The sequence below is a fragment of the Monodon monoceros genome, unplaced genomic scaffold (genome assembly GCF_005190385.1).
Source record: "Monodon monoceros isolate NGI ecotype Baffin Bay Population unplaced genomic scaffold, NGI_Narwhal_1 Super_Scaffold_6, whole genome shotgun sequence".
NCBI classification, from domain to species: domain Eukaryota; kingdom Metazoa; phylum Chordata; class Mammalia; order Artiodactyla; family Monodontidae; genus Monodon; species Monodon monoceros.
This window is the reverse complement of record NW_021703783.1, coordinates 2,096,847-2,123,250: the sequence shown is the minus strand read 5'-3', so window position 1 is coordinate 2,123,250 and position 26,404 is coordinate 2,096,847. Positions and strand designations below refer to the sequence as shown.

The 26,404-nt window shown below is 42.1% G+C and overlaps 2 protein-coding genes across 6 annotated transcripts in view; one reads left to right on the top strand and one right to left on the bottom strand.

Annotated features, from left to right (window-relative positions):
- RAD52 (RAD52 homolog, DNA repair protein) overlaps window positions 1-20,481 on the bottom strand; it is a 55,977-nt gene extending 35,496 nt beyond the window's left edge. The window contains exons 1-2 of one of the 3 annotated variants that reach the window (XM_029204970.1): window positions 20,303-20,481; window positions 13,609-13,751 (exon numbers count right to left, since the gene is read on the bottom strand). The gene's annotated coding sequence lies outside the window, so the exon portion shown is untranslated. Of the gene's footprint in view, window positions 1-13,608; window positions 13,752-20,294 lie in introns of all 3 variants that reach the window. The other 2 variants (XM_029204968.1, XM_029204973.1) reach the window with 2 other exon arrangements.
- Window positions 20,482-20,952: 471 nt separating this feature from the next.
- The window catches only part of ERC1 (ELKS/RAB6-interacting/CAST family member 1), a 387,619-nt gene continuing 382,167 nt past the window's right edge, over window positions 20,953-26,404 (top strand). Inside the window, exon 1 of one of the 3 annotated variants that reach the window (XM_029204193.1) lies at window positions 20,953-21,189. The gene's annotated coding sequence lies outside the window, so the exon portion shown is untranslated. The remainder of the gene's footprint in view (window positions 21,190-26,404) is intronic. The other 2 variants (XM_029204196.1, XM_029204191.1) reach the window with 2 other exon arrangements.

Sequence of the window (26,404 nt, the reverse complement as noted above, 5' to 3'; positions counted from 1 at the left end):
GGAAAGTTGTACTGAGAAGAATTGATGAGTCCTTCCCAATTAAAAAAAAAATAGCAGAATGACAAGGGTCAACTGGCAAATGTTGAGGAGGTGCTGGAGTTAGAAAATTATCATTTGGCAACTGTCGTGGTAAAGATTGAATCAGGCAAGCATCATCAATGGATGTTAAATCTGAGGGGAAATTTGGATGAGGAGAATACTGGCATGATCCTAAACTGTCTCCCCATAGATATAAACTGCAAAGGAGGAAGGAAAAAAAAAAAAACAGTAATAGTACGGTGGAGAAATTGGGCAAACCTTGACTAGGTGATCAAATTAACATCACCAGTGAGGATAACTGGACATTGTCTCCAGATGCGATACCCTGAGGAGGACACAGCATCCCCTCGCCGTGTTACAACAGAGAATGTATAACGTCAGTCTAATCACAAAAAACATCAGACAAATGCAGAATGAGGAACGTTCAGTTACAAGAGAAAAAGTGTGTGTTAGGCGCAGGGGTGGTACACACTGCCTTCTTCAAAATGTCAGTGTCAGAAAAGATAAAGGCTATGAAAATGTCCCAGGATCAGGGAGGGTAAAGAGATTTGACAAACAAATGTAGTACCCGACCCTAGGCTGGATCCTGTGCTGGAGGGAGAAAATGCCATAAAGGACGTTTTTGGCTCAGTTGATCACATTGGAATATGGATGATAGGTTAAATTCTGAAATCAAGGTAATCTTATGAATTTATAAAGCTGACAACTATGGTTATGTTAGAGGAGAAAGACCCTTATCCTTAGGAAATACACACTGAAGTATTTAGGGTTAAAGAGCCGCGATGGATGAAACTCACCCTTTAATTATAGATAGATGGATGGATAGATAGATAGATGGATGGATAGATAAGACAGATAGGTAGATAGAACACAGATAAAGCAAATGGAGTAAAGTGTTAACTATAAGGCATATCTGGGTAAAGGGTATACAGGTATTCCTTGTCCTATTTTTTTTTTAATAGATCTATTTATTTATTTTTGGCTGCATTGGGTCTTCGTTGCTGCGCGGGCTTTCTCTAGTTGCGGTAAGCGGGGGCTACTCTTCATTGTGGTGGTGTGCGGGCTTCTCATTGCAGTGGCTTCTCTTGTTGAAGAGCACGGGCTCTAGGCGCACGGGCTTCAGTAGTTGCGGCACACGGGCTCAGTAGCTGTGGCTTGCGGGCTCTAGAGCGCAGGCTCAGTAGTTGTGGCGCACGGGCTTAGTTGCTCCGCGGCATGAAGGATCTTCCTGGGTCAGGGCTCGAACCCGTGTCCCCTGCATTGGCAGGCGGATTCTTAACCACTGCCCCACCAGGGAAGTCCTCATTGTGGTTTTGATTTGCATTTCTCTAATAATTAGCAATGTTGAGCATCTTTTCATGTGCCTGTTAGCCATCTGTTTGTCTTCTTTGCAAAAATGTCTATTTAGCTCTTCTGCCCATTTTTTTGATTGGGTTGTTTGTTTTTTCGATATTGAGTTATATGAGCTGTTTGTATATTTTGGATATTAACCCCTTGTCAGTCACATCATTTGCCAATATTTTCTCCCATTCCACATGTTGTCTTTTCATTTTGTTGATGGTTTTCCTTTGCTGGGCATAGAAGAACAATTTTTTAAAAGGAAAGTGTTCATTTATGTTGTTAAAATGGTCTTAAGCTTCCATGTGAGATACGTGGCTTTCTTCTGCTTTGTGTAGAGTGCTGTATAACATGTCACTTCAAAATATTTTACCAGTTAAGGGTTCCCATAGTATAGTAAATGGTTAGTATTTCTCATTCATTCATTTATTCATCTTTCATCAAATAAATATGTATTAAGCCATTCCTGTGTGAAAGACACCAATGCAGGCACTGAGGAGGGAGCAAAGAACAAAGTCCAGGATCCCATGGAGCTTGTATCCTAGAAGGCAGAGAAAGGGTGAGCAAGCAAACAACTATACGGTATGGCTGGTAGAAGGAAGGGCTACGACGAAGACTGAGGCAGGAGCTAGCATGATGAGAACGGCGGCGCTGTTTAGATGGAGGGATGATTTGGGGAAGGCGTCTCGGATAAGGTGACTTTGCAAAGAACGAAATGAAATGAGTGAGAAGCTATAAGGGAAAAACTACCCTCTTCCTCCTGTGTATTTCTCCTTTACTCTCATAATATTGACACACTCACTCTTCCAACACCAAATGTGTGGGTTTTGCACATATGCAATTCTCTACAACACCAGCTGGGCGTCCTACAACGCCATTCAGTTCTGACACTAACTGGAGATAGGCAGACTCCACGGGTTAAGGGTTCACTCCCACAAGACTGCCCCTCACTTCAAACGCCATTTGCAAATAATAGGTCCCCAAGCTATCCACCAATTCTGTCTGAGTTGTCTACAAATCAGAGGTTCCTCCTACTGGCCTTTTTGGACTTGATCATTTGCTAGAAGAGGTCACAAAACTCAGGGAAACACTTACTTAGGTCGACCAGTTTATTATGTAACAAAGGATATGATAAAGGATACAAGATGAATAGCCAGATGAGAAGATATGTAGGAACTGGGTCGGGAGGGTGCCAAGCGCAGGAGCTTCTGTCCCCATGGAGTTGGGGTGTGCCACCCTCCCAATACATGGATATGTTCACCAACCATAAGCTCTCCAAACCCCAATTTTGGGATTTTTATGGAGACTTTATCACATAGGCATGACCGATCATTAGCTCAGTCTCCAGCCCCTCTCGCCTTCTCAGAGGATGGGGGGTGTGGTCTAAATGTTCCAACCTTCTAATCATGGCTTGGTCTTTCTGGTGACCAGCACCTCCCCTGCCCCCTCCTGAAGTTATTTAGAAGCCCACCCAGAGTCACCTCATTAGAACAAAAGACACTCCTATCATGCAGGAAATGTCAAAGGATTCCTAAAGCTCTGTGTCACCGAACCAGGGTCAACGACCAAATGTTAGAACAAAAGATGCTCTTAGCACTCTTATCATTTAGGAAGATACAAGAGTTTTAGGAGCTCTGTGCCGGGAAGCAGGGACAGAGACCAATATATATTTACACATTTTTCTTTTTTTCCCTTTATTACATTATGTAAGTTTAAGGTGTATAATATGATGATTTGATATACATATGTACTGTGTAATGATTACCAGAAAAAGGTTAGTTAACCCATCCATCACCTCACATTATTACCTTTGTCTGTGGTGAAAATTTTTAGTATGTACTCTCTTAGCAACTTGAAGTATACAATGCAGTATTAACCAGTCGCCATGCTGTACGTACACCCCCAGAACTTATTCATCTTACTACTAGAAGTTGGTACCCTTTGACCATTTTCAGACATCCTTCCCCACCCCCACTCCCTAACCACCAATCTACTCTCTGTTTCCATGAGTTTGAGGGTTTTGTTAGATTCTACATGTGAGATCATACAGTATTACTCTTTCTCTGCCTGACTTATTTCACTTAGCATAATGCCCTCAAGGTCCATCTATGTTGCCACAAATGGCAAGGTTTCATTAATTTTTTATGGCTGAGTAATATACCATTGTGTATATATGTACCACATCTTCTTTATCCATTTATCCGTCCATGGACACTTAGGTTGCTTCCAAATCTTGGTTATTGTAAATAATGCTGCAATGAACATGGGGGTGCAGATATCTTTTCAGGTTAGTGTTTTTGTTTCCTTTGGATAAATACCTAGAAGTGGAATTGCTGGATCATATAGTAGTTCTATTTTTAATTTTTTTCCATAGTGGCTGTAGCAATTTACATTCTCCACATCCTTGCCAACTGTGTTATTTCTTGTCTTCTTGATAATATCTATTCTAACAGTTGTAAGGCAATATCTCGTGGCTTTGAATTACATTTCCCTGATGAACATCTTTTCATGTACCTGTTGGCCATTTGTATGTCTTCTTTAGAAAAGTGTCTATTTAGCTCCTTTCTCTAATTTTTAATCAGATTGTTTTTTTCCTTTTGAGCTGTAGGAGGTCCTGATATATTTTGGATATAAGTGCCCTTACCAGATATGTGGTTTGCAAATATTTTCTCCCATTCTATAGGTTGTCTTTTCATTTTTTGGATTGTTTCTTTTGTTGTTCAGAGCTTTTTAGTTTGTCATAGTCCCACTGTTTTTTTTTTTACATGCCATGCAGCTTGTGGGATCTTAGTTCCCTGACCAGGGATTGAACCCAGGCCATGGCAGTGAAAACACTGAGTCCTAACTACTGGACTGCCAGGGAGCTCCCAGTTATAGTCCCACTTATTTTTTTATTTTTTATTTTTTTGTGGTACGCGGGCCTCTCCGCAGCATGTAGGATCCTCCCGGACCGGGGCACGAACCTGTGTCCCCTGCATCGGCAGGTGGACTCTCAACCACTGTGCCACCAGGGAAGCCCTATAGTCCCACTTATTGATTTTTGCTTTGTTGCTTGTGTTTCAAAAAATTGTTGCCAAGACCAACGTCAAGAAGATTTTACCCTACATTTTCTTCTATGAGTTTTCCTGTTTCTGGTCTTACATTTAAGTCTTTAATCCACTCTGAGTTAATTTTTGTGAGTGGTGTAAGATAGGGATACAGTTTCATTTATTTGCATGTGAATATCCAGTTTTTCCAGCACTGTTTATTGAAGAAACTATCTTTTCCCTGTTGAGTATTCTTGGCTCCCTAGTCAAATATTAGTTGACTGTATATGTTTATTTCTGGGCTCCAAATTCTGTTCCATTGGTCTATGTGCCTGTCTTAAAGCCAATACCATACTGTTTTGTTTTTTTTACCATACTGTTTTGATTACTATAGCTTTGTAATATAGTTATAGTATAACTATATTAATAGTAAATACTGGTAATATACTAGTAATACTAGTAATATAGTACCCCTATAGGGATACAAGCTCAGTGGGGGCAGAGAGTTTGTCCACTATATCCTCACTATCATGAACTATACTTTGCACACAGCAGAAATTCAATAAATAGTTGTTGAACAAATGAAGAATTAGTGAGTTTTGTAGGAAAAAAAATACATGCTTTTAGGGGTTTTTTTGGGGGGTTTTTTTTTTTGCATCCCAGGAACACCAAAGAATCATTTAGCATTCCAACAATGAGAATTGATTCATACCCAAAGTAAAATGGTCGGGCTTCCCTGGTGGCGCAGTGGTTGAGAGTCCGCCTGCCGATGCAGGGGACACGGGTTCGTGCCCCGGTCCGGGAAGATCCCACATGCCGCGGAGCGGCTGGGCCCGTGAGCCATGGCCGCTGAGCCTGCGCGTCCAGAGCCTCTGCTCCGCAACGGGAGAGGCCACAACAGTGAGAGGCCCGTGTATCGCAAAAAAAAAAAAAAAAGTAAAATGGTCAATAATCTTATTTAAATGAGAATTTGGTGGGATTGCGCTAATTGAATTATATATGTCAAATGTTAGATAAAACATGAAAATATTCACTTATATATATTCACAATTGAACATGTTATTTGCATTACAGGAATGCAAACAACAAGTATGTTTTTACAAGATTAAGTGTGAAGTACAAAATCTAGAAGGGGCAAAATGAAGAAACTATGTAGAAAGGTTTATTAGGCACAATATCTATCTATCTATCTATCTATCTGTCTATAGATGATAATTTAGGAACTGTTACCTCCATTCTGTTGACTTAAATGTCACATCAGTGAGCACTGAGAAAGGTCTTCATACATCCCACCTACACTTCCAGCGATATGACTGCAATTTAGTCTCGGTTTCCAGAGTCACAATCATTTTGCTGATTAGTGTGCTCACTGGATTCTTATTTAGCACAATCGAATACAGTCATGGAGCTTTCCATAGTTTAAAATAAAAAGCAAGGCATTTGTAACCAAAAATGAGGGAATATTTAACCAAATGACTTCCTGAAAGCCTTGCAGGTTGAAAGTTTGGCCTATGAGGAATGGTGGTTGACAAAGATAATTAGCTCTCAGATTAAAATGACAACTAGAAAGAACAGCAACAAAGCAGGAACTGTGAAATGGTTGAATTAGAAAGGCAGCTGGGAGTGGGCATTGTGAGAAGTGACTGCAAATGGTAATTTAGAATAACATCTGGGAGTAGGTGGCTCATGAGACAAGGTGGTATCTGAAGAAAGTGAACTAACAACTGAGTTATTTTGGATGGGGTATCAGAGTAATTTGAATGTTCTCTTAGCTACATTTCTCATCGATAACCAAAGCCAGGTACATCCCTTGCTGAGATCTTGAAACACAAAAAATACATGTGTGATTATATATAACTACTCTCATTCTATGTAAGTATTTACAGCTGTATAAAGTATACTCAAGTGTGCATATATAAGCTATACTTGTATTCATATTATTAGAGGATAAAGAACGTATTGTGGGCAGGGGCATGGTATTTTTAAAAAGGGCATATAGTCATGGAGGCAGAGAAAACAGCCTTTCCCTCCAGCATGAGAATCTATAACCACGATAAAAGCTAATAAACAGGACTTAGAATCCAGAACTTGTGAGGCTGGTATGACACTTAGTGGAGGAATATAGGAAGCATTGTCTAAAGTAGGTTACTAAGTTCACCTTTAATTAAGGTCAGCTAAGGATAGGTCAGAACCAAAAAGGTGAAAGAACCTGAGAAAGCCTGTGGGTGAGATTTTAATTTTTTAAAGTAATATTTATATTAATTTAAAAATACATTGATGTTCTCATCAAAAGGAAAAAATTTTTCTTTTTAATTTTTTATCTACATACGGTGATGGATGTTCACTAAACTTATTGTGATAATCATTTCACGATGTATGTAAGTCAAATCATTATGCGGTACACTTTAAACTTATACAGTGCTGTATGTCAATTATATCTCAATAAAACTGAAAAGAAAAAAGTAACAGTACTACTGATGGTTATAAATAAATATGGAAAAATAATCAAATTTTCTAGTCTTTCCTATAAAATTTATGGAAAAGTTTAAATGTAGAATGCCTAGCAGGACCATCATATAACTGGTGCCCTCTACATAACTGGTTTAAATATTTTGGAAAACAATTTGATTATTTTTATTAAAAGCCAAAAAATGCCTTTACCTTCCTATTCAATAATCTCATTTTGAGAATTATTCATAAAAGGTATTAATCATAAAACACGGAAAGAAAATGCACAAAGCCTTGTACACACAAAGCTTGAAGCAACTTGAATGTTCAATATTGTTTGCTGGGACTTCCCTGGTGGTCCCGTGGTTAAGAATCCACCTTCCAATGGAGGGGACATGGGTTCGATCCCTGGTCGGGGAACTAAGATCCCACACGCAGCAGGGCAACTAAGTCTGCATGCCGCAACTACTGAGGCCGCGCACTCCGGAACCCGTGTGCCACAACTAGAGAGAAGCCCATGCGCTGCAAAGAAAGATCCCGCGTGCCGCAACTAAAACCCAAAACAGCCAAAAATAAATAAAATAAATAAATACATAAATAAAATGGTTTCTGTTAAAAAAAAAAAGATGGAGCAGTTTGTGTCACTGCTGCAGTCTGGTCATCAGGCAGTTAGCTTTTTTTTTTTTTTTAAATAATATTGTTCGCTCATTCATTTACTCATTCAGCATTTTTTCCCCCAAGTGTCTAATAGGTTCCAAGCACTAGGGGTAAAACAGGGAAAAAAAGAAAGTCCCTTCCCTCACAGAACTTACGTTTCTGAGGGGAGACAGAAAATAAAAAAAGAAGCATAGTACATCCATGTATACAAATACACATATATAGCATGTTAGATGGAGAAAACTAAAACAGTGAGGGGGGCAGGGAGTACGGAGAGGGGCAGGGATGACTTCAGGGTGGTGACATCGGGGACTTGAAGGAAGTGAGGAATCAAGCCTGGAAGCTCTGTGGCAGAAGACTGTGCCCATCAGAAGGGTCTTGAGGTGGGAGCATGCTTGGCATGACTAAAGAACAGCAAGTGGGTCAGTGCAGCTGGGGCAGCCTGAGCTAGACGGCAAGTAGCAGGCAAGGGCAGAGTCGGAGAGGACCAAATCTCTTAGACGAGTTACAGGCCATGAGAAGAAACTGGGTTTTACTCTGAGACTGGAGGGTTTTGAGCAAGAAGGTGACATAATTATGATCTAGTTTTTAAAAGGATGGTGGGGGAGAAAGCGGAGAGCGGTCAGGAAACTACTGAAATAATACAGGCAAGAAACGATGGTGGGTTGGGTCAGCATGGTGATGACAGGGGTGATGAAAGTGGTTGGATTCTGGACAGAATCTGAAGGTAGATCTGACAGCATTAATTAACTACAGTGTAATTGAATGTGATGTGTAAGACAGAGGAATTAAGGAGGACTCCAACATTTGGTCTGAGTAACAGGAAGGATGGAGTTGCCACCTACTGAGATGGGGAACATGTGGGAAGAGCAGGTTTGGGGGTAGAAATTAGAAGTGTGTTCTTTTTTTTTTTTTTAATAAATTTATTTATTTGTTTTTGGTTGCGTTGGGTCTTCGTTGCTGTGCAGGCTTTCTCTAGTTGCGGCGAGTGGAGGCTACTCTTCCTTGCCGTGTGCGGGCTTCTCATTGCGGTGGCTTCTCTTGTTGCAGAGCTTGGGCTCTAGGCACGTGGGCTGCAGTAGTTGTGGCACGTGGGCTCAGTAGTTGTGGCTCGCGGGCTCTAGAGCACAGGCTCAGTAGTTGTTGTGCACAGGCTCCACAGCATGTGGGATCTTTCCAGACCAGGGCTCAAACCCGTGTCCCCTGCGTTAGCAGGCAGATTCTCAACCACTGAGCCACCAGGGAAGCCCTAGAAGTGTGTTCTTCAATGTGTAAGATTTTAGATGCCCTTTATTAAAAAATTTTTTTTCCATTATGGTTTGTTATAGGATACTGAATATAGTTCCCTGTGCTATACAGTTGGACCTTGTTGTTTACCTATTTTATATATAGTAGTGTGTATCTGCTAATCCCAAACTCCCAATCCATCCCTCCCCCAACCCCCTCCCTCTTGACAACCACAAGTCTGTTCTCTATGTCTGTGAGTCTGTTTCTGTTTTGTAGATAAATTCATTTGTCATATTTTAGATTCCACATATAAGTGATATCATATAGTATTTGTCTTTCTGTCTGACTTACTTCACTTAGTGTGATAATCTCTCGGTCCATCGATGTTGCTGAAATGGCATTATTTCAATCTTTTTTACGGCTGAGCAGTATTCCAGGTATATATGTACCACATCAGATGTCCTTTAGACAGCTGTAGCAGCAAGCTGGTGCCTCGCCCATCTGTGCCCCTCACGTGGACCACATCAGTGCACTTAGGACTGCCTGACCACCAAAAGTCAGCACCTCCATTTATTGGCCAGAGGGCTTTCTCAAACTAAGACAATCTTGAAGAACACAACACAACACACAGAGTGGTTGTTTCCTCCCTAAAAAGAGAAAGGCGCAGGGGCAGAAATTCTGTTTCCTTGCCTCCTGCTTTCTGCCTTTGAATGCCTTTGTTTGAGAATGTGGTGATTGGTGATGGTGTGATCGTGAGGGAAAGTCCAAGGGAACTGAAGTGAGGCCAAGCCCTGGCATTGTAGAAATGAGCAAATTTTAGCAGCCACCTATCTTCAGGGTGCCTGCTGCGTGAGCAGAACAAACCCTTCTCACTTAAGCCACTGTAAGTCAGGTCTTCTCTTACTGACAGTTGATTCACTGCTTAGTAATAACACTAGTTAACTTTATCAAGGACTTACTATATACTTAGTGTTTACTAGTTTAAGCACTTTACATGTATTTCCCCATTTAATCCTTATAATACCTTTACAATTATTATCTCCAGTTTAGATAAGGAAATAGGGCCTGGATAGGTTAAGCCAGAATATGAACCCAGGCAGTCTGATTCCAGAGCCCTTGCACCTGAGACTCTGCTATACTGCCTTCTAGTATTTGTGGTTATATAATTTGACATAAAACTATAACTATAAACCTTACTGTGGTAAATTCTTTTTCACCCTCACATAAATATGGACATTAATCAGGTATAAAAAACTTCAAATATAAGAGGTAAAGTTAGATAATATTGTTATGGTGAAATAATGATTAAAAAACTATTCTCATACTCCTCTCTGCAATTTTGGAGTTAAAATGCTGTAGGAGATACTTAACACTTAATACGTAAGTCTAGTTATCTTCTCATTATGCAAATAAAATAGGTAATAAAGGGGGAATCCCAAACTATTATACCAGCCAGTATGCCTCCACATACAAGTATCCCAAACCAGAAGTGGATGACGTCAGGTGGAATTTGGGAATAGGAGAAAGGTACATGGGAAAATAATGTTGACCTCATATTTCCCCACTCCTGTTTATAACAGAAATTCTCTAAAGAATTGCTAATACTCACAACTTGTACTTCCACCCATCCCATTCTCTCTTGAACCAATTAATCAAACTTTCAACTCAACCACCTGAATAAACTGCTCTTGTCATTGTCCCCAGTGATGCTGTGTGGCTGAACCTCACTGAATCTATTTTGTCAGTCCCGTCTTAGGCCCGCAGTCCTACCCCTCCCCTTTCTGCATGACTGAGCTTTAGCCCACTCACAGGAATGCACCCAAGTCATGTAAGTTTCCTATCAACTTTTACCCTTGCCTCCATCTGATATGAAAGCTGGAAGACTGCCTTTTGCCGACACAGATGGTTAATGATCATGAGACCCCCAGGGGGAAGAAAAACCCTGGGTTCCTATCAGTGTGGACATGCTTCCCACTTGGTAGTCAGACTCTGCTTTTAGCTTTGGCCCTTTTAAGTCGCCCTGTACCCCTTTTGGTGGCCCAGACTGCAGCTGTGTATGCCTCTGGGTCCTCATCTGCAGGATTATTTTCCTTTGAAGTATCATTTAGATTTTCCTTTAATGAAGATCAATTGGTAATAAACCATGTGCTTTTGTTTACTTGAAAATGTCTTTATTTTGTCCTTGATCTTATAAATTAGTGTTACTGGGTACACAATTCTGAGATGACAGTTATTGTCTCTCAGCACCTGGAGAGATTATTCTGTCTTCCAGCTTCCCTTGTGTGTTCATAGGTTTGTCGTCAGCCAATTACTGTTCCTTTGTAAGTAAGCTGATATTTATTTGTCTCATGTTATGGGCTGAACTGTATTCCTCAGAAAGATAGGTTAAAGCCCTAATCCCCACCCAGTGCCTAAGAAAGAGCGTCATTGTGGACACCATTAGTTAAGATAAGGCCGTATTGGAGGAGGGTGGGCCCTTAATCCAATATACCTGGGTGCCTTATCAGAAGAGGAAGAGAGACACAGACGCTCAAAAGGGGAATGCCATGTGACGGGGAGGCAGGCACTGAAGGGCTGCAGATGCAAGCTAAGGAATGCCAAGGATTGCCGCAAATCACCAGAAACTAGGGAGGGGAGGGAAGGGTTCTCCCCTCCCCTTCACAGGACCAAGGCCCTGCTGACACCTGGAGCTTGGACTTTCAGCCTCTAGAACTATGAGACTATATCAATTCCTGTGATGTTAAGCCATTCAGTTTGTGGCACTTTGTTACAGCAGACCTGGGAAACTAATGCAACTGACTTTAAGATGTGTTGTCTTTTATGTTCTCGGTTTCACTACACTGCATCTAGATTGGATTTCTTTTTACTGGTCCTGTTCTTAGTGATTCCTGATCTATAGATTTATGTCTCTTATTGGTTTGGAAAGTCCTCACCCATTATATGAACCCATTATATGAACAGATGCTTACCTCCTTTCTCTAGATTCTCCTTAAGGGACTCTAAGTAGATTTAAAGTAGGAGATTGCCTTTTCTATCCTCCCTGTCTTTATTTATAAATTTATTTATTTCATTTATTTTTGGCTGTGTTGGGTCTTCGTTGCTGCGCATGAGTTTCCTCTAGTTGCGGCGAGTAGGGGCTACTCTTTGTTGCGGTGCACAGGTTTCTCATTGCGGTGGCTTCTCTTGCTGCAGAGCACAGGTTCTAGGCATGCGGGCTTCAGTAGTTGTGGCATGCGGGCTCAGTAGTTGTGGCTCACAGGCTTAGTTGCTCCTCGGCATGTGGGATCTTCCCAGACCAGGGCTCAAACCCCGTGCCCCCTGCATTGGCAGGCAGGTTCTTAACCACTGCGTCACCAGGGCAGTCCCTATTAAGTTTTTAAATATCAGTTAATTGTTTTAGAAGTTTGTGGCAGATTGATAGCTTTTCTCAATAGTCATTTTCTCCTTATTTTAGTAATATAACTTCTTAATTTTAACTGGGTACATGACCATCCACAATAAAGTCTATATTTCCAATTTGCCCTTCAGCAAGGAATGACCATGAACTAAGCTCTTACCATGGGATATAAAAAGAAGTGGTGTGCACAATTTCTTAGGAAGTTTTCTTAAAGGGAAAGGCATGTCTTTTTCCTTCCCTTTTTTCTTCCTTTCCTCTACTCCATGAAAGGAGTATACTTTCCCACACCATTATGTTGGACCTGGCTGCGTGGCTTGCTTTGGTTAATGAAGTGTGAGCAACAGGACATATGACACACTTGAGCAGAAGCTTCAAGTGATTCTGTGGCTTAGCCTCTTGTATGCTTGTTTGCCATCATGAGGAAGTTACAACCCAGGTGACTACTGCTCCTTTAGTCTGGTTCCTTGAATGGGAGATGTGTGGAACTGATTTGTACCTTGAGCACAGCACAGCAGCTGACCGCCCCTCCCTCCAGCTGTCAAATCCCAACTAACTTAAAAATAAATATTTGCTGTTTATAAGCCACTGAGTCTTTGGGGGCAATTCTTTTACTTTCTTGCAGGTCAGCAATTTGTTAAAATTATTTTTTTTGAATTTATTCATGATTTGGTTTCCACTGTCCAGCTACTATGAATAATGCTGCTATAATATTCATATACAAAAGTTTGTGGTTTTGTGTGGATATCTTAAATTCTTTTAGGTATATTGCTAGGACTAGAATTGCTGGGTCTTATGGTAACTCTATATTCAGCATTTCAAGGAACTGTCAGGCTTTTACAAAGTGACTACACAATTTTACATTTCCACCAGGTGTGTATGAGGGTTCTGATTTCTCTAAGTCCTCACTAACAGTTACACTCTTTTTGATTATGGCCATCCTAGTGGGTGTGGTTTCTCACTGTGGTTTCGATTTGCATTTCCCTAATGACTGATGACGTTGAGCATCTTTTCATGTACTTATTGGCTATTTATATATCTTCTTTGGAGAAATATCTATTCAAATCCTGTACCCATTTTTTAATGGGTTGTCTTTTTATTGTTGAGTTTTAAGAAGTATTTACATATTCTGGATATAATATCAAATATGTGGTTGCAAATTTTTTTCCCATTCTGTGTATTGTCTCCTCACTTTCCTGGTGGTGTCTGAATTAGTCTACTAGGGCTGCCATAACAAAATACCACAGACTGTATATGACCTCATTTAACCGTAACCAGCTCTTTAAAAGCCCTGTCTACAAATATAGTCACATTGTGGGTTAGGGCTTCCACACATAAATTTTGGGAGAATGCAGCTCAGTCCAAAACATTCTGCCCTCTGGATACCCAAAATTCTTGTCCTTCTCACAGGCAAACACATTCACCCCCATCCCAAAGTCTTAACCCATTCCAGCATCAACTCTAAGTGCAAAGTCTTACCTGAATATCATCAGGTATGGTTGAGACTTGAGATATGATTCACTCGAAGGCAAAATTCCTTGCCAGCTGTGAGCCTGCGACATCAGACAAGTTATGTGGTTCCAAAATACACTGGTGAGACAGGCATAGAGAGATATTCTATTCTAAAAGAGAGAAATCAGGAAGAAGAAAGGGAAATGGGTCCAAAGCAAGTACAAAACCCAGCAAGGCAAACTTCATTAGATTTTAAGGCTCAAGAGTAATCCTTTTGGGCTCAATGCTCTGCTTTCCAGGCCCACTGGGGTGGCAACCTCATCCCCTTGGCCCTGGGTGGTGGCTCCACCCCCTCAGCCCTGGGCATCAGCTTTATTCCTGAAGCACTGGTTGGTAGCAGGCTCCACTGAAACCAAGGAGACAGCTTGCCCCCCAGACCTGTACTCTCTGGGCTGGTGGCTGGAGTAGCAGGCCTGTTGATCTCTGAATCACTTTTGGTGTCATTTCTTGCTTTTCTTGAAGGGTGATGTGAATTGGCAGCCAGGTAGCTCTATTGTCCTATCCTGTAGACTCCCAGAAGTCTGACAGTATTCCTCCATTTTGTTGTCTCTATGCCCCTTAGTTCAAACTGGCAGTGTTTCTACTGGTATAATCTTATTTCTATTCCTGGTTACTTAGGAGATGACTGATTAAATCCATGAGTTGCACCCATGACCTCTTTATCAAATGACTATCCAGCTACACCCTTGATGTATTCTCCAGAACATACTTCTTTTATCGTAATATGGATAGTAATTGGGTTCTACACCTAATTCCAACATGTGAGGAGTTGGGGTGGTTTCCCAACACCACCAAGGAGCAAGTCTCTGGGTACCAGCTGGGTCTCCTGCATCTCAGCTCAATTTTGACACTATCTACCCAGAGACAACATCAAGTTCTGCAGGTTAAGTGCTCAGTCCCACAAGACTGCTGTACACCCCTCTTGCCCTCTCAGGATGCCAGATGCAAGCAAGGTTGTTACCTGTGCTTCTGACCAACTGGCCACAAACTGGAGGTTCCAACAATCTCTCCCAGCTCAGGATGCCAATTGCAAGTCCAGCTTGTGAACTGTACTTCTGACTGATGGCTATAAATCAAAGGTTCTTATGACTCCTTTCTTGGGTTTGATTAATTTGCCAGAGTGGCTCATAGAACTCAGAGAAACATTTTTACGTACTGGATGACTGGTTTATCAAAGGATATTATAAAAGGAAGAGCCAGATGGAACAGACGCATAGGGCAAGGTATGGGGAAAGGGCGCAGAGCTTCCACGCCCTCTCCTGGTGTCACTCTCCCCACTTATCCAGGTATTCACCAAAGAAGCTCTCTGAGCCTTGTCCTTTTGAGTGTTGTGGAGTCTTCACTACATAGACGTGATTGATCAAATCATTGGTCATTGACAACTAATTCAACCTCTAGCCTCTCTTCCCTCCATGGAGGTCAGGGGGTGGGACTGAAAGTTCCAATCCTTTATTCATGGTTGGGTTCTTTGCTGACAAGTCCCCATACTTAGGGCTTTCCAAAAGTCACCTCATTAACATAAATCCTGTTGTGGTAGAAAGGGGCTTGTTACAAATAACAAGACATCCATTTTACCTTTATGACTCTGAAAGTGATTTCAGGAACTGAGGAGTAGAGACCAAACATTATGACAAGAGAAGTTCCCATTGCTCTTATCCCTCAGGAAATTCCAAGGGTTTTGGGAGCTGTGAGTCAAGAACCTTGGATGAAGACCAAATATGAGATATATTTTGGTCATATGAATGACCAAATGTATATTTCTTTTTTTTTAATTGAAGTATAGTTGATGTATTGTATTATGTGTACATGTTAGTTTCAGGTGTACAACATAGTGATTTGACATTTAAGCATATTACAAAATGCTCACCAGTATATATTTCTTGCAAGTTACAATATTGTAGACAGGCTAAGAATTTTCCAAATCTTTAGGTTCTGGTTCCTTTTTGCTTAACAACTCCTTTAATTTATCTCTCACCTGCTGTATACTTTAAGCAGCAAGAAGAAATCAGGCCGCACCACCAACACTTTGCTTAGAAATCTCTGCAGCTAAATATCACAGTTTATCACTTTTAATTTCTACCTTCCACAGAACACTAGGAAACAGTTTGGCCAAGTTCTTTGCCACTTTATAATAAGGGTCACCTTTCCTCCAGTTTCCAATAACATGCTCCTCATTTCTGAGATCTCACTACAGTTACCTTTTAACGTTTACATTTCTACCAAGAGTCTCTCTTCAAGGCAATCTAGGCTTTTCCTAACATGCACCTCAAATATCTTCCAGCCTCCACTCATTACCCACTTCCAAAGCCCCTTCCACATTTTTAAGGTATTTGTCACAGTAGTACCCCACTCCTCAGTACCAAAATCTGTATTAGTCTGGTGAGGATGCTGTAACAAAATATCACAGACTGGGCAGCATAAACAACAGAAATTTATTTCACACATTTCTGGAGGCTGGACATCCAAGATCAAGGTGTTGGCAGGTTTGGTTGGCTTGCAAATGCCCATCTGCCTTCCCCCAACCCCTGGCAACCACCCTTCTGCTTTCTGGCTCTATGACTTTTACTATTCTAGGTACCTCATATAAATGAAATCATACAATATACAGTCCTTTTGTGATTGGGTTATTTCATTTGATATAATGTCTTCAAGGCTCACCATACTTTTTAAAGCTGAATATACAAAAGTTTTCTATATTCCATTTTGATAGAGTCCAATTTTAAAATTTTGTCATTTACGGTTTTGGTTTCATAGCTAAGAAACTATTGCCTAATCCAAGGTCCTGAAGGTTTACACCTGTTTTTTTCTAAGAGTATTATAGTTTTAGCATTTATATTTAGGTCTATGATCCATTTTGAATTAATTTTTTTAAAATTTAATTAATTAATTAATTTTGGCTGCGTTGGGTCTTCACTGCTGCGTGTGGGCTTTCTCTAGTTGAGGTGAGTGGGGGTACTCTTCGTTGCAGTGCGTGAGCTTCTCAATGCGGTGGCTTCTCTTGTTGCGGAGCATGGGCTCTAGGCACGTGGGCTTCAGTAGTTGTGGCACGCGGGATCAGTAGTTGTGGCTCGTGGGCTCTAGAGCGCAGGCTCAATAGTTGTGGTGCACAGGCTTAGTTGCTCTGTGGCATGTGGGATCTTCCTGGACCATGGGTCGAACCCATGTCTCTTCCCTTGGCGCGGATTCCCTGCGCCACCAGGGAAGTTCCTTTAATTAATTTTTGCGTAAGTGAGGTAGGGGTCCAATTTCATTCTTTTGCATGTGGTTATACAACTGTCCCAGCACCCTTGTTGAGAAGACTATTTTCCCAGTGAATCAACTGTCCATAAATGTGTGGGTTATTTCTGAAGTCTCAATTCTTTTCCATGATATATACGTCTATCATTATTCTGGTACAACACACTACCTTGATTATTGTAGTTTTGTAGTCAGTTTTGAAAGCAGGAAGAATGAGTGTTGCAACTTTTTTTTGTTTGTTTCAAGATTCTTTTGGCTATTCTGAGTCCCTTGCATTGCCATGTGAATTTTAGGATCTGCTTGTCAATTTCTAGAAAAAAAAAAAAAGGCAGCTGGGATTTTTGATAGGATTGCATAGAATGTGCAGAACAAATGGAGGAGTACTGCTTATTTTAACGATATTAAGTCTTCTATTATTTCTTGATGACGATTTAGCTTAATTATAAACCCTGTACCTCGTTTCTTCCTATCCTCTCAGTAAGCCTAATAATTCCTTGCTCCTCCACTGGTCACTTTTCCTACTTCTAACAGTACACTTTAGCAACTGCTTCTTATTCTGCCAACTATACACATCGTCTCTTGAGTGCTTTTCCCTTTACCTCTACCTTTCCTATGTTTCACATCTTAAACTGCCAGCTGTATTCTTACCTTTATGTTGTCAACATTGGTATAATTTATAAACTATGCTTCAACTACAGCAAGATTATAATTTATTAACAGGTTTGGTCTAAAAGTTGAACATCAGAAACCAGCATTTTCTAAGCTTTCTATCATACTAATTATTCAGTTGAATCCTCTCCCAGAACTCCTATCCTTCCATCCCAATCTAGCCTAGCTCTTGGGATTTCCCTTTACTATTGAATTAGATCTAGTGAATCCTGGATAGTGATGCTGTCAGAAACCTCATTTCTATCTCATCTTTAAATTTTGAAAAAAAGCCTACGTGGGAGTTCGAGTTTATGAGTCTCTGCATATCTGAAAATGTTTTCATTTTGCTCTCTTAATGATAATTCAGCTAGGAATAGAGTTTTTTTTAAATAAGAAAATTCTTAGAATTTGAAGTTAAAGAAATATTTCCCTCAGAAACTTGAAGGTCATTGTTATCTTCTCATATCTAGTGTTGCTGGTAAGAATTCTAATCGCAGTGTGAGTCTTACTCTTTTATGGGTCACTTTTAAAAATTATTATTTATTTATTTATTTATTTTTGTCTGCGTTGGGTCTTAGGTGCGGCACTCGGGATCTTTCCTTTAGGTGTGCGGGCTTCTCTCCAGTTGTGGCATGGACGTTCTTTCTCTCTAGTTGTGGTGCATGGGTTCCAGAGCGTGGGCTCTGTAGTTTGTGGCATGTGGGCTCTAGCTGAGGCACACCGGCTTAGTTGCTCCACGGCATGTGGGATCTTAGTTCCCCGACCACGGATCGAACCTGCGTCCCCTGCATTGGAAGGCAGATTCTTTACCACTGGACCACTAGGGAGGTCCCTATGGGTCACATTTTTCCTTTGGAAATTCAGGATCTTCTCTTTATCTTTAGAGTTTTAACATTTCACAAAGTTGTTTTTGTTCTCCACTAATGGACATTTTCAGCTCTGGGAAATTTTGTTCCATTATTTTTGGGGTAACTTTCCATCTTTTATTTACTCTCTTTTCTCTTTCTCTTGTGGTATTAGTCCTGTTGGATAGACTTTTTATTTTTCTTATATTTTCTCTTGCAATTTCCATCTCTTTGCGTATTTCTTCTATTCTTAAAATTGCACGGATTTTACCTTTCAACACTTCCAGTGAATTTATAATTTTGGCAATTTCCTATTTCTAATTTCAAGACTTACTTTTTGTTCTTGGATTGTTACTTATCTGAGTACATTATCCTTGTTTCATACCTGTAATAAAAGTTTGTGAGCATATTTTTAAGTTCTCTGAAGTTTCTTTTTCCTCTGTGGTCACATTTTCTCCTTATCCTCTCCCTCCCTTCCCCAGCCCCAAGTTGCAGACTTCCCTTAAACACCTAACAGTCCCTGGTTGTCCATTCATATTTAAGATGAAGTAGTTGGATGCTGATGACGCATCTTTAGAACTTGGGGGGGGGGGTCTTGCCAACTTGCACAACTTCCCTCTAGGGTGAGTGGGTAGGAAACTGGCTATTGTGCCAGAATAAAGAATGCTCTACTCTTAGTCATTAAATGCTCCCCAGAGATGATGAAAAAGCTTGACTTTTAGCCTGGGATAAATGCCTAGCTATTGTATCTGAGGTATAGGGAGGGTTCCACTGTTCTACATAGAGACCTTTATTTAGTGTCCTTGTTTTCAGCCCTGCTTCTCACTCTTGCTCTGTCTTGTCAGTGTCTCCAAATTTCAGTTTCTCTAAATCACTTCTGGCAGGTAGGCCTCCTTCTTCAGCTGCAGTACCCCCCCTACGCCTATTCCACATTATGGTTTCTTCCATTTTGTTTAATCAGACCTCACCCACTTTCTGTGTGTAAAATTAGGGAAAAAAAATCTCTTGGTGGCTCCCTTCCCATTTTCTGTTTTGTACGGGTTTCTATCATTTTTCATTCCTTTGTTAGCATTTTAATGGGGTTCCAGGAAGAAGAGGCAACGAATGCATGCACTCAGCCAGCTTTAATTAAAAAAAAAAAAAAATCCTAAGTGTAGGTTTAAAAAAAGATATGTGGGGCAGAGTAGTAAATAAGAAAAAAGAACAATGGAATGACAAAAAAGAAACCAAAAAAATTTCTGTGTCTGTGATACTGACAGTACTCCCGCGCATGAATAACAATGCTTAGCATCTCACACTCTTCAGATCCCCACATTTCAGGGATGGGATAGATCTGAGACATCTCGTTCACACCCCGTTTTACAGTTACGAAAAGCAGGACCCAGGAGTAATGGGATTTTCCCAAGGTCACACACGTAGACACTGGCAGAATGGAAACTAGAAAGATAAGATGAGTCCACTCTGCTTTCCCTTCATCTCACCACACCGCTGGGGAGCAGCAGGACGAGCGGATCAGCAGTCAGATAAGAAGGATCGTGAGAAACAGTCAAAGGAAGTTGGTTTATTCCTGAGTGAAGTCGGGTGCTCGAGAAAATGAAACACTTTAGGATGCTTCATTTGGCAGGACCGAGCGTCCCCCGGCAGCGGTCCTGACAGCGGCGGCCGCGTACGGACCCTACGGAAGGGGGCGACTGTACAGCAGGCCGGGGGACGCTGGGCGGGATGGGGCTGCGATGACGAATGAAGGGACGAGAACCCCGACGAGGGACGGGAAAGTGACAGTGGGGCCACGAGGGCGTGGACGCTGGCGGTGACTCAACTGCTCTCAGGGGCGTTTAGAGTTACTGATAAAACAATCGCCAGCCGGGAAAAAACACGATTCAAATCACTCTTACTTTCTTAGTGCAGCGATAGCTTACTTACGGCCTTACATTAACGGTGCGTGGCTCCGACAAGGAAACCGTCTGCGCTTCGGTACCAGAAACTGGGGAGCCCGACGCCGGACCAGCTGCCGCCCGCGAGGACTGGGACGGCCGTCCGCCCCGCCCTCCCTCCCCGACCGCCGAGGCGAACCGCGAAAAGACCGTTGGCGGTGTCTCCCGGGCCGTGCGGGCAGCCCGAGGGCCTCCGGGCGGGAAGCCCACCTGTCCTCGGGCGCCAGGCTCCTCGGGGCGGCTAGCCCCGGGTTTTGCGTGACTTGCCCCCTGAGGCAGCGGCGGAGGCGGCGGCCCACTGTTCGCGCCGCACCGCCTCCTACGGCAAGCGGGAGGAGACAGACGCCGCCCGACCCGCGCCTGCCGTGTGCGCTGTGCGCCGCCGTCTGCCGGCAGCCCAGAGCCGCCGCCCGCCAGACCCCGGAAAGTGCCCGAGGCCCGCGCGCGCCCGAGTCGCGCTCCCGGGAGGCTGCGGGACGCCGCGGGACGCCGACCGGGCGCGGTCGGGCGGGGGCGGGGCTCGCGCTGACGTCATCCAGGGGCGGGGCTGGGGAAATCGCGCAGGGGGCGGGGCGCGGTGACGTCGGGCGCCCCGGCCGAGCTGTGGCTGTGGTGGTGGCGGCGGTGGCGGTGGCGGCGGCGGTGGTAGTGGTGGCGGCGGCGTTGGGGGCGGCGACGGCGCCCGGGCAGCAGCGGCAGCGGCACCGGCACCGGCAGCCCTGAGCAGGGTGAGACGGCCGCGGTGGCGGCAGCTCGGGATCGGGCGGCGCCTGGAGCTTCCCGCCCGTTGCTGGCGCTAGGCCCCTCGGCTCTCCTCCGCCCGCTCCTCCTCACGGCCCTGGCTGGGTCCCTGCAGCGCGCCCCCGGGGAGGGCGGAGCCGTAGGTGAGGCGCGGGGACCCCTCCCCCTCCGCGCCCTGCGGGGGGGATGGGACGTCCGGGAGGGCGGCCCCACCCAGCCCACCGACGAGCTCGGGGGCGGCGGCGGCGGCGGCGGCGGCGGCGGCGGCGGCGGCGGCTGCGGCTGCGGGCGCCCGGCTTGTGAGGCGTGGTGTTGCGCGCGAGGTGGGGAGGTGTACGTCTCGCGGAGCCCCGGGAGGCTGGGGTGCGGTCGGCTGGGTCTGGGGTTTGGGTATTGATGTACAGCGTTGAAAGAGACGAGGATTCTGGTTTTTTTCCTGCTGTGAAGTGGTCAGGTAGGAGATGGAGGCTTGGCTTCCAGAAGGAAGATGAGCTGTGGATGTTGCCTTTGAGGCAGTTCGAGAAGCTATTGCACTAGGTCTCACATCTCTACTTTAGGATTTGGGGTCTTTTTTTTCTCCAGGCGGAGCGGGTGGGGCGTCGAGCGGGGGGAGAATCCCTCTGCTTTTGGCTCGGGGTGTGAGCGTGGATGGGTTTGGAGTTCTACACCGTTCAAGAAGAGCGAGATCTTGGGTTAGACGACTTCCTTCTGGCAGCAACATTGGGGAATAGGTCCCAGTACACTTAGTTCCTTAAAGGTGTTATCTTCCAGTCTTTCTTCTGTGCCTGAACGATCTCTATGCCACCTCGTTTTCAGAGCTCTATCCTGGCCCCTTAAGAGAGGGCCTGAGGATCAGGTGGTTGCTTTGGAAGACACGTTTCTGAGGAGTAGTCGCACGTGGTTCTGGTTGACTGCTTTGGATGGATACAATGAACAATTTGAATAGTTCTGTTGGCGCTAATTATGCGAAACATACTTAAATGTTTTGAAGCACAACTGTCTTTTACAACACATGTTTTAGTAAACCTTGACAGCTATTTTGTGTTTAATTGTTGTAAAGTTACACTTAATTAACAATTATTGGAGCTTTCTAAAATTTCTCAATTGCACATGTCTTTATTAGACACTTTAAAAGTGAAGTGGAATAATTTTTTTTTTTTTGGTAGGTCCCTCAATTTCTCAGAAACGTTCTTGGAGTCAGGTGCTTTTAAAATGCTTTTTAGTAACATTTTGGGGGCATGTGTCTGTCGTTGTATAGGGAGATGTTACTAAGAGTAAACAGTGTTCAACGTTCTTCACTTCAGTGTTTCACAACCTAGCACATTGAATCAGAATCTTCTTTTCTGGATTCCTGCTCCCTATTAGATTACAGTATTCACTGGCCTTACCTATCAGTTAATATCATTTAAGCTATTTCTTCCTCGGAAAACAGGCCCTGAGATTGACATTTGTTATGTAATGGATGGAAGTAGGCATGACTCTTAAGTAATTCATTTATGGAGGAAGGGAAACGGTCATGAAATGGAGTTTAAGCAGTGACTTTCCAAAGGCTTACTCAATTTATTTGGGAACATAGCCAGGGAAGTGCTTTCCCATAACCTGAGAGAGAAATATACAGAGTGAGTGTCAGTAGGTACCTTTTTTTAACATGCCTACTTAATGAGCAGATTATTCTAGCAAATATATCTGCTTGACGAAATTTGTAGGAAACAGATGATATAATAGCTATTAAGTGAGAAAGGGTGTGGTCCAATTTGTAATTATAAACTAAAGATTTAATTGTATTCCGACAGGTCAAATTATAAGTTGGTACAATAATAGTTTTGATATTGGATTAGTCACTTAGAAGGAAAGATTAAAATTCACATATCTGGTTTTGGCTTATAAATTATACTTTGATTTAATGGGGTATACATGGGGACAAATGTGAACTAAAATAGCAGTGAAACTTTGTATAGTGCTAAAATGACATTTCCATGGCTGACAGTGGGATGTGATTCTTCTTGTTGGAATGCAGTCATATGATTTGGGGAAAATGTAGGGTAGAAGTGTTCTATTTCTCTTTAGAATTTCTTAAGGCTGAGAAAACTAGTATGTTTTATTTTTCAAGAAATGTGGCTTGCTAGTCATTACTGTGATATCTTAGTTAAGTCTACTGGGGTGTCCCCCCTTTTTTTTAATTACTAAAATCAGATAAGTATGTCATTGTGTTAATTCAACGTTAGTACTAGAAACAAAAGTGAAAATTCCCATAGCAACAACGGCTCTTTTTCTATGCTATGTTTATGCTTTTAGAAGTAGTATAAGAGCTGTTAAATGTGCGTTTTGCACATACTGTGTAAAACACATTGATGGAGGAAGAGCAGGGAATGAAGTATTTTGGCTAATCCAATAATAAACAATTTTAATAAACAATTTTCAGAGAAATATAATGTAATAAAGTAAATTAAGCATAAAGGTTATGTGGAATATAGTTTACTTCTATGGCTTTTCAAAATGTGAGCCTGGAGGTGCTGATTCATTCATTTATTCATTCAACAGTTATTTATTGAGTATGGTTCTGGGTACTTTTTTTAGCCTTTGGGAATACAGTAGTGAACAAAGCTGACAAAAATTCCCACCTTCATGGAACTTACCTTCTGGACACCTTCTTGGGAAATGAAGAGGAATTCAGCAAAGGAGATTAATAAGAGGTTATTGAGGTAGGAGGAAAACCAGGAGAGTGTGATGTACTACAAATGAAGGAAAGGAAGTTTTCAAGGAGGAGGGAATGGTCAACTGTGTCATTGTTTAAAGATGTGTCAGACTGTTGGGTAAGAAAGAATTCTGCCTGATTATAATGTCTAATAACAGAGAAATGACTGAATGCTTTTTAGTGTGAGATGAGACAAATGTAAGAATCTTTCAGTTTTTTACTTCCTTCGACTGATTTTTTAAAAACATATATATTTCATTCTTTATTATTTTCAGAACAAAATATGCAACCTGGGAGTTTATACTTGTACTAAGGAGAGGTATGACACTGTTGTTACTAATTATATGTACACTTATTTTTTTAACACATGTATCAAATCAGAAGTTATAAAAGTATACAGGGAAAAAAATAAGTCTCTTCTGTCCCATCCAGTTACTCCTGAAGGCAGACACTGTTTCCAGTTTCTTGCTTTTCCTAACCAGTGAAATTTTGTGCAATAACACGGCATTTAGCTATTTTAAAATTGCATAAATATAACAAGTATTTTTATCCCCTATGTATTTTTTTTTGCAGGCTTAATATTTGTTTTTATAAGTCTAGCTACCTGCAGACCTTTTTTTTTTTTAAATAACAGCTTTATTGAGAGACAATCCACATACCGTACGATTCACCCATTAAAGTATACAATTAAATTCTTTTGGTACATTCATCACCACGATCAATTTTAGAACATTTTCATCCTCCAAAAAGAAGCCCCAAACTCATTAGCAGTCATTCCCCTGACCTTTGGTTTTAAAGCTCTCTTTTTTTTAAAAAAAATTAATTAATTTATTTTTGGCTGCGTTGGGTCTTCGTTGCTGCGCGTCGACTTTCTCTGGTTGCGGCGAGCGGGGGCTATTCTATGTTGCGGTGTGTGGGCTCTAGGTGTGCAGGCTGAGCAGCTGTGACTCGTGGGCTCTAGAGCGCAGGCTCAGTAGTTGTGGCGCACGGGCTTAGTTGCTCCGTGGCATGTGGGGTCTTCCCAGACCAGGGCTTGAACCCGTGTCTCCTGCATTGGCAGGTGGATTCTTAACCACTGCACCACCAGGGAGGCCCCGACCTTTGTTTTGGTTTTAAGTAAAGTATTGTTTTGCGTATTATGTGGGGAAAACGTTTGTGAATTACTTTGTTTCCAGTTAAATGGTAGTGAAGCCATTTAGTGTTACTTTTAATATTCTCTGATTGAATAGAAGCATAGGTTTGTGTAAAAGTCAAATTAGTTAGTGGTTTATTTAGTTGCATGAATGGGCTCATAGGATGGATTGTAGGAAGATCTGAGATGAGATCTTAAGGATAAGTAGTATTTGGCCAGATGAAAAGGATGCAAGCAGAGGGAACAGCATGTGCAGGACCCAAAGGCAAGAAAGCTGTAGGGCAGGTAGAGTGATCTGAAGATAGTTTGGTCTGGCTGGAATGTTGAGTGCTAGTGTGAGGTGTGGGCATCACTTCTCCTTTCTGTGAAAAAGTGTGTTGTCTTAAAAAGGCAAAATAATTACGTGATTAATTTGCTTAAACTGTTTGTGGATTGCTGTCACTTCCTAGCTATATAAATCTGGATGAGAAACTTTATTGTCTAAAACTCAGTTAAACTCTCATTAGATGAGAATAATAGTCCTATCTGATGTGATTGTTGTGAAGAATAAATGAGCTAACGCTCATAAAGCTTTTAATAAGATGCTTGGAATACAGTAAGTACTCAATAAAAATCAGCTGCCCTGAGGATGACATTGTGGTGGTGGTGATTTTGATCATGGTGACTTTGATGATGGTGATAATGATCCTGAAGTATGGAATTCCTTAGGATATTTTGGAGCCCCAGAGAGTGCTCGGGAGACTGGAAAAGGATTTGTCATTTTAACTTTTTCCGGGGAAGAAGGAAGTGAATACCAAAAACTTTAGACCAGCACTGTTTAATAGAACTTTGTGTGATCATAGAAATGTTCTATCTTTGACCATCAAATACAGTAGCCACTAGTTACATGTGCTTTTTGAGCACTTGAAATGTGGCCAGTGTGACTGAGAAACTGTATTGTTAATTTTATTGCAATTAATTTAAATAGCCACTGTGACTAGTGGTTACTGTTTAGGGCAGCACAGTTACACACTTACAGATTGAGGAATCTAATTGAATTATGGCAATATTTTAGAACAGATTATCTAAAAAGTTAAAAAGTAGTTTTAGAAGCCTTGTCAGGGGAAAGGTGATTGCTGGGATACAGCATGGATTCACTAGGTTACATCAGACAATAATTCTAGTTTTCTAGAACTGACATGGTTCCCAGACTGATAAATAAAGGAAATGTAGTAGTTGTAATGTGTCTAGACTTCAGTTAGATCTTTTTATGCTGTCTTTGTGGAAAATACGAAAAATTATGTCCTAGATTTCATGAGAACAGGGACTGTCATTTGTTCTCTACTAAGCAAATAACAGATACTTACTAAATATTTGATGACTGAATGGAGAATGGTACAATTAAGTGAAGTGACAACTAGTTGTAAATGGCTAGACGCAGAGAATGGAGATCTGCTTACTGCAGAAGATGGGTTAGGGCAGGGATCCCCAACCCCTGGGCTGCACGGCAGGAGGAGGTGAGAGGCGAGCGAGCGAAGTGTAATCTGCCACT